Genomic DNA, 8531 nt, shown 5'->3' with positions numbered 1-8531 from the left:
TGAAATGGTGGTTTTGAGACAGTTTTCATCATGGTAGGCACTTGAAACAGACTGTCAACAATGAACCCAGTCAGTCTTATATATTCAAGCATTGGCAGTATTTGCGATGTAAGAATTTGTAGACATGATTGAATTCATGATCTTTTGCAGTGAGCAATTATTCACTGAGTGTCTATTTTGTGCCTAGATTATATCCTGGCGGTATGTAGATTAATAAGAACATTCTGATTTTTAAATGTTCAAAGTCTAGTTAAAAGAGACAGTATATGTACTAAAATCACAAAGCAAAGGTCTCCAATCAAAGAATATAAACAGAGTGTGGCTAATGCATTTTGTTGGGAATTTTATAAAGTCAAGATACATTTCTTTCACAAGGTTTCACCCTCAACAAGTCTACATGGATACGTTTTAATAAAGGCTGTCTGATGACTCAGTCTCTAAGTCAATAAGGCGTTTTCTTGCAACCACGATTCATGCCTATTCACATTAGCTCTTACATTGTGCTACTGACACTGTAAACATCTTTCTATATCAGACCTCAGATAGCTTCAGTTTTAAATTATACACCATCCAAAGGAGTGTGATTGACAGAAAGCTGGATAAAGACCACCAATTAGAGATAGCATTTCTTCCTGGATGATTCCTGACCATTTCATCATGGTAGATGAAATAACCAAGTATGGAAGAACGCCAACTGTGGAAAAGGAAAGAGATACTGTGGACACAGATCAGTAGTATTTTAGGTAAGGTTCATTCAGGTTTTTTTCCCTTCCTCTTGAAACTAACAGACATGGTCCTCTTGAAAAAGTTAAGTAATATAGAGACATTACCTGAAGTTGACAGTTCATTCTACCAATTTCTGAGTTCCAGTCTGTCTGATACCCTAAGCCTATGTGAGTTGATGGTATGAGGATTAATGCTCAGGGTACCTGAGAAAGCAAACAGGGTTCTGTTAAACTGGAGAATATTTTTGAGGTCTGAGACAGAAGCAAGGACAAAGACCATTCAGTATGGCTGGATAATAGACATCAATCTGTCCTAGGGCAACACTAAAACATTGATACTGTCCATGCAAATAGGACAATTTGGAGTGAAAACTGACATAATGATGATTAAACTTGTATATTGAACTGTCTTTTTATGGATCAACAAATTGGTGATATTATTTGATCACTCACATTGTGCCATTTGTGGAAAAAAACTAGTCTTTCAAAAAAGTTTCAAAAATATTTATCATAGAGATGGATGAGATGGCACATGGCTGTGATCCCAGTACTCTAAGCCTAAAAGAAAATGAGTTTGAGACCAATCAGGTCTATATCATGAAACCCTATCTCAAAAATCTATATACTTGTACAAATGCTCATAAAATCAAAATATTAATGACTGATAATAAAAATGATTTTATTGAGTATCTGAATAATAAAATGTACAGAATAGTTTTATAATGTATTAGTTATAGACTTTAATCAATTTCTGTCTTGAATACAGAGCACCATCACTTTTCCAAAGATATATTTTAATCACCATAGTATTATTAATTACTTAGTTAAAAGCCCTATAGTCATGTCTTCAAATTACTTGTCTATGGAGCATAATGTATTTAATTGAGGAAGTATTTTTCTATAAGTACAGAGAGCTATAACTGGTCAAAGAACATTCTGCTTAAAGGAAACTATTCATAATACCAATTCTTTTCATATTTACATTGTGCTTAAAGGAAACTATTCATAATCACAATTATTTTCATATTTGTATTTAAATTATTTCTCAACAGTGCTTTAACAATTATCACATTTTAAAATTCACCCAAAAGCTGAGTTTTCTTCAAAATGTATTTTAAAAAGTAAGCTGTGTCAAACTAAGTTTTCAATATTTATAACTCCTCTAAATATTTTGTCAAGCTTACATCTATGATATCATGGTGAATGTAACTGGAGTCTCTTGATTTTTTTTCTTCATTGGTGAGTTAATTTAGCCATGATACAGACAACTTAGACAGTTTTCCAGCAAAAGAGAAGAATCCAGGCATAGCAAAGCAAATATTGCATAGAATGATGGCAGTGGATGTTTCAAGGTGTGGAGCAGCACAGTGAGGTCCTCGTATCAGATTTTGAGGAAGTAATTACAAATACTTATGAGATTGGGGGCATATTCATGAGTAAAGTAATCCTTTTTCTGTGTCAAGTCATGATGGGCTACATCTTTTAGGGAATTTCTTGCCATGTTTTCTACAGAACTATTGGTACCTAAAGCATGAAGCTAATGATTTAATGACAGTAGATCTTTTAAGGGTTCTGTAACTGTTTAAGTGCTCATTTGTGGGTAAACTCCATGTTCCTTAATTTTTGATATAGTAGAAAAAAAACTTGACTGAGGAATTAAGTATGTTTAACCACAAAGGGGCATTCTGACTGTCAAAAGACACTACCACCAAAAAACCCTTGGTCTTGCAAAGATTATATGTCCCAGTACAGGGGAATGCAAGGGCCAGGAAGCAGGAGTGGGCGGGTTGGGGAGCAGGGCAGGGGAAGGGTAGAGGGGACTTTCAGGATAGCTTTGAAATGTAAATGAAGACAATATCTAATAAAAAAAGAGTAAAAAAAATTTAAAAAAAGCAACTTCAGTTTTCCATGGTTATCTCATATTTAACTCCTTAACAGCATGATCACAGATGTTCTTCTTTTCTAGACGAGGTGGAGTCCATTTTACAAGCTCTTTTTACTATAATTCCATCTGTACTTCCTCTCAGCATGGCTGTCTTATATCTAGCCATAAGACCTCACATTTGCTTTCTCAGTGTACTAGGCTTGACCATTCTAACCCTGACACTGAACAACCATTACAACACAAACGTTATTTTCACATATTAACTTCTCAGTTTTCGTCTATTTCGATTGCACACACAACTTTTCAAATTAATAGATACACCATTACAAAACGCATTAATGTATTGATACATTTAAATTCTCACAAGAACTTTTCAAAATTTAATTGTATTCAATCAATTGTGAATTTGGAAGTGTGTTTGTATTCCTGCCATGTTTTTTGTATGGGTAAATATCCTTTTCTTACAAGTTTTTATTCAATAATTTTGGACTGCTGAGTGCTTCAAAATTAGAGATTATTGTGATATTTTGAATAACTAAAGTAGGTTTTAAAAGTTGACACACATGATATGCACTCACGGATAAACAGATGTTATCCCAGAAACTTAGAATATCCAAGATACAATTTGCAAAACACATGAAACTCAAGAAGAAGGAGGAGCAAAGTGTGGATACTTTGCTCCTTCTTAGAATGGGGAACAAAATACCCATGGTAGGAGTTACAGAGACAAAATTCAGAGCTGAGATGAAAGGAAAGACCATCCAGAGACTGCCCCACCAGGGGATCCATCCCATATACAACCACCAAACCCAGACACTATTGCATATGCCAGAAATATTTTGCTGACAGGACACTGACATAACTGTCTCTTGTAAGGCTATGCCAGTGCCTGACAAATACAGAAGTGGATGTTCACAGTCATCTATTGGATGGTACACAGGGCCCCTAATGAAAGAGCTAGAGAAAGCACCCAAGGAGCTAAAGGGGTCTGCAACCCTATAGGAGGACAACAATATGAACTAACCAGAGCTGTGCCTCTAGTTGCATATGTAGCAGAGGATGGCCTAGTCGGCCGTCAATGGGAGGAGAGGCCTTTGGTATTGCGAAGATCATATGCCCCAGTACAAGAGAATGGGCAGGGCCAGGAAGCGGGAGTGGGTGAGTTGTGGAGCAGGGCATGGTGAGGGTATAGGGGGCTTTGGGAATAGCATTTGAAATATAAATGAAGAAAACATCTAATAAAAATGCCTTTAAAAAGGTTGATTTTGTGTAAGATGATACTAATATTTAAGACTATTTTTAAGCACATTTTATAACCCTATAGGAAAAGTACAGCAAGTTACAGTTATTTGAACATCCTAATATTGTATCATTAATGTTAATTACAACAACATAATTTAAGAGTACATTCCTTCTCAGATTCACCATCAAAAGTAATGGTTTCATTATCTAATAAGCCCTCTATCAGTAAACTATGGCACTTTGAAGTTTTAATTAACATAACCCAAAATAGCTTAAGAATTTTTAATTCTGAACTTTTCAGAGAAATTTACAATTAACATAGTATGGTCTAACAACATAGTTTTACCCAGTCCCTTTCTACCCACAAACAATCTTTGAGTCTTAGAGTTAATGGATGTTGCCAGGAGAAAGTGGTTAGCCACTGCTTGTGTCTGTAGGTAGACTGACTCCTGTCTCATAGGGCTCTATCTCCGTGGGGGTATTGGGTTCTTAGAATTTTGCCAAGACAATTAATGGTGCACAGGGTTAGAACATATTCAGTTCCTAGGACAGATTGTATGTATTTCAATCTATTTCCTTATTTGATAAATTCCAGTTTGGTAACTTAGAATAATTTCTAGTGGAGCTACTTACACTATAGAAACAAACAAATGATGTGTGATGGTTTTCCTCAGTTCTCCTTCTTGCTGTGTTGGTCAAAATCCACCAGCACACCATGGGGAATAAGTATGCTGCTTTCTTAGAGACAGGGTATACCTTGTCCTCATGAGAGTTTTGGCAGAGAAATGGTCTCAGAATGGAGTAGTTTGTGGCCAGGGAAAATCATAAATTCTGTTCTGGCTTCATTTATGTGCTTTATAATGCTGGAACCTGCAGAATATACTTTTGTGAAAATTTATGAGTGACAAATAGATGCAATTAATGCTTGTATAAAATTCAGTCAGGGTAGATTCATTATAACTTCACATTCTCCTTCTTGTGTTGGCTGTCATTTGGTTTACTGGTGTGTACGCATACACATAGACTTTGATTAAGCTGCTATTTTGCATATAGGTGAAATAACATGTCCCTGTAATATACTATATATTTTCCTGCCTTTCAAAAACACAAATACAAGAACAAACAAAGAAAAAAAAACCCTTCATTTATGCCTTTCAATGCCAGAATGCTTAGTGCTTGCATGTGACAAAATGAAACGCACCCACATATGATTAGCTTTAGGATGAGGTAATTTTATTCCGTGTCAAGTCTGATATAGGATAGAATGGAGTGGCTGTCAAGATTTTAGCAGGCCTAGGTTACCTTTGAGAATGTAGGAGAAAAATCACTGCTATTCTTTTTCTAGATTTTTGAAGGGCCCTGGGGTTCTAATTCCCTCTCTCCAGCTTCAATATGAGGAAAGATATTACTCTCTTGATATGCCTTCAGAGCCCCATTTTCATTTCTTTTAACATACCTACAAAGATGCTCTTGTTTTAAGGACCATTTTCACAACAAACTTGAACAAACTAACTACTTACTTCAGAATCATTAACTTGATTGCCTTTGTCAAGAATCCTTGCTATGTTCTTGAGATTAGTATGAAAATGTTTTTGTAGAGCTAATACTCTGTATGCCACACTAAATAGTGTTTTCTTGACAAGAAACAATTTGTTCTCATGAGCATTTATAGAGATGAATCGCCTACTACTTCTTCAAAAGATGGAAATTTGGAATGATTTTTAAAATAAGTCATGGTAATATGTCTATAGGTTTTTATGCATGGATTGGCTCATATCCTGCATAACAAACATGAAATTATGGTCAACTATAGAATTTGTTATGGAAAATCTCCTTATGATAGTAATTCTCTGAAAACTGCTCATGGTAGCCAGATGTCTATTGTTTAGTTAGGAATTAATTCTGTAATTGTTTTAAAGAATAGAATTTTTAAAAGTTGCAGTCCACGGTCACACATGTGGCTCAGGTGCATTTTAAGAGCTCTGGTGTTAGTCTCTAATTAGATCTAGGATTCTGGATACATACACACCCCTCCACCCCCGGCTGCATGCCCACTCAATTAAATGAAATAAACAATTGCCAAATGGAGCTCTCTTAGTTCTTGGCCAAGTATTGTGTAAATTTAATCCAAAAATTACTCCAAAAGACAAATAATAGGGAGATGTATGTGCTGCTGTTTCAGTTAAATTTTTAGTAATAGAATTTGGGTTATATGTTACGAATATTTCTGTTAAGTGTTTGCAATAAAGCAGAATACGATCTACATATACTATAATTGTCAGAAGGAAGACAAAGAATGTTTGAAAGAAGAAATTATGAGCATCATTAAGCAGATTATGCTTTCTAATGGGAGTGGCAAAATCTAGCAAATGGATACATTTGCAAAGAGAAAACTCTGCATAAGAGTATAGGATGAGTTTAGGGAACATGCAACCAACTTCCCTCCATGACACTCGATGATAGAGTTACAGTGTCATCACCTTGAAAAGACAAAAGGTTTTGAGATTATAAAATCCTAATGATAATTAAGCATATTCCAAAAATTGTCACTTTAAAGTACACTTTTAGTTTATAAATCATGCAATTTTAACTTTGAAAAAAAATTTATATTTGTATTTTAGGACTGGTGTTACAAAGTACTACATATTGTTGTCTTATAATACCAGAAATCTATTTTTTGGAATAGAAGTCATAAACCATGACATTGGTAAGGTTCTGGTTTTGTTTGTTTGTTTGTTTGTTTGTTTTTGTTTTTCTAACACTTTATAGAAACTTGTCTTGTTTATTCTGAGTATCTGGTAGACATAGGCATTCCAGGACTGATCTCTGTGCCTTCATTTTGCTTTCTGTGCACTATATGTTTATGTTGTTATCTCCCCATTTTTTGAGTATGTAATGTATTCCATGAACTTCATAGTGTATTGTGTGCTATAAAATTTATGTATATACACTTGGTTGCCTCAAATACTTCTTGGAATAAGGCAGAAAGTGAGCAAATAAGTTAGTCAAATCCATGTGCATTTTAATCAAGTCATCTTTCTAATTTAGGCATTTGTTTGTTTGTTTGCTTGTTTTTCTCTTTGTAAAGAAATTTGATGTTCTAGTCATGGTTACCTTAAAGCCTTAAGCAGCAGGGTTCCAAGCAACAAGGTGTGGGTACTTTCCTGTACGGCTTCCAGAATACAAGCAGAATGGTTCAGGCAGGCGGCACATTTAACATTAATAAATAGCGGAGCTTTCCCACTTCTAACATATTGGAACTTTCAAGCGGTTCTTACGCTGAGATCTTTCTTCCAAAGAGCTTTTTTAGGATAGGAAATAAGGCCAAATTCAGACCTAACAGAGACACAGAATAACAGTTTCTTCTTAACAAAGAGAACTCTTCTTTCCAGTTTCTTATTAATTTCTTAGTCATGTTCTTACCATGGTTGAGAAATATTTCTTGCAACTTTTTATTCACTTTACATTTTATTCACTGTCCCCTTTCCTAGTCACCCTATCCCACAATCCTTCCCCTCATGTCCTCGCCCCTTCTCCTCTGTGCAGGTGCAGGTCCCCTTGGTATCTCCCTACCCTGGCACATCAGGTCTCAGCAGGGCTAGGCACATCATCTTCCACTGAAGCCAGACAAGGCAGCCCAGCTAGAAGAACAATTTATCCCACATACAGGCAACAGATTTTGGGATAGCTCCCATTTCAGTTGTTCAGAATCTACGTGAAGCCCAAGCTGCACATTTGCTACATATGTGCAGGAAGGCCTAGGTCCAACAGGTGTTGAGGTTTGATAGATTTCCATTAAAGTTGCCCAAGATGTGTCACTTAAACTTGACTACATGTTTTACTTTTTTCTTTGAAACATACACAGCTAAATGAAAGTGTTGAGAAATTGTTCTGCAAAAATAGTTTAGTTAACAACCAAACAATATAATATCAGAGAAAGAAAAGCCCATTCATTCATCTTTCCTCCTGTTGGGCACTTATTGTGGAAAATGTATTTATTATTTAAACTGTATATTATTCTCCTTATATATTTTTTGTTTAAGGTTCTACAAATCATTTTTGTTTCTAGCCTTAATATTGGGGTATTTTCCAAGTTTGAACAATAGAATAGAACCCAGCTTCGTAGTGAATGAACATCATACAACTACAAATATTCTTCAGTTTACAATGGAGCTATTCCAGGTAAGCCCAGGCCAGGGCAAAACTATTATAGGTATAAACGGCTTCTCACACACATCACCTACTTTGTACCCTAGACTAGCAACAAAATATCTTGCCAACTATTTCCTTGTGATCACATGGCTGATGGAGGGCTGTGACTTGCTGCCACTCTTAAGGATTGTAACAGAACATCGATCATGCCATGCATTTCTAGCCTCTGTAAAGGTCAAAATTCAGAATTCAAAGTAAACCTTCAACTGAGTACATATTCTTTAGCACCATGGTGAAGTTGAAGAATTTGACATCCAGCCATATAAGCCACAGACGATCTATAATTGTTTCCTAAAGTCTTGCCATTTGCCTATAATTCAGCTAGAGTAATGCAAAGTCAACATGAAACAAACATTATGTTTTCTTTTACCCAGATAATCCAGTAGGTGACTATTGTGCTCATTTGTATAATACACATTTTTTAATTATAAAATAAGGTGTGTATTACAAGTAATATACAAAAATAA

At 35.4% G+C, this 8531-nt stretch overlaps 1 long non-coding RNA gene across 1 annotated transcript; it reads right to left on the bottom strand.

Annotated features, from left to right (window-relative positions):
• Positions 1-836: 836 nt before the first annotated feature.
• On the bottom strand, positions 837-7175 carry Gm41471. The gene is made up of 3 exons (XR_876149.1): positions 6967-7175; positions 4486-4722; positions 837-929 (listed from the first exon to the last, which is right to left on the bottom strand). It is a non-coding gene; the product is annotated as a predicted gene, 41471 (long non-coding RNA).
• Positions 7176-8531: the final 1356 nt, after the last annotated feature.

This window comes from Mus musculus, chromosome 16, assembly GCF_000001635.26.
Source record: "Mus musculus strain C57BL/6J chromosome 16, GRCm38.p6 C57BL/6J".
Taxonomy (NCBI): domain Eukaryota; kingdom Metazoa; phylum Chordata; class Mammalia; order Rodentia; family Muridae; genus Mus; species Mus musculus.
Note: the sequence above shows the minus strand (reverse complement) of the source record. Positions and strands in the feature narration are given on the sequence as shown.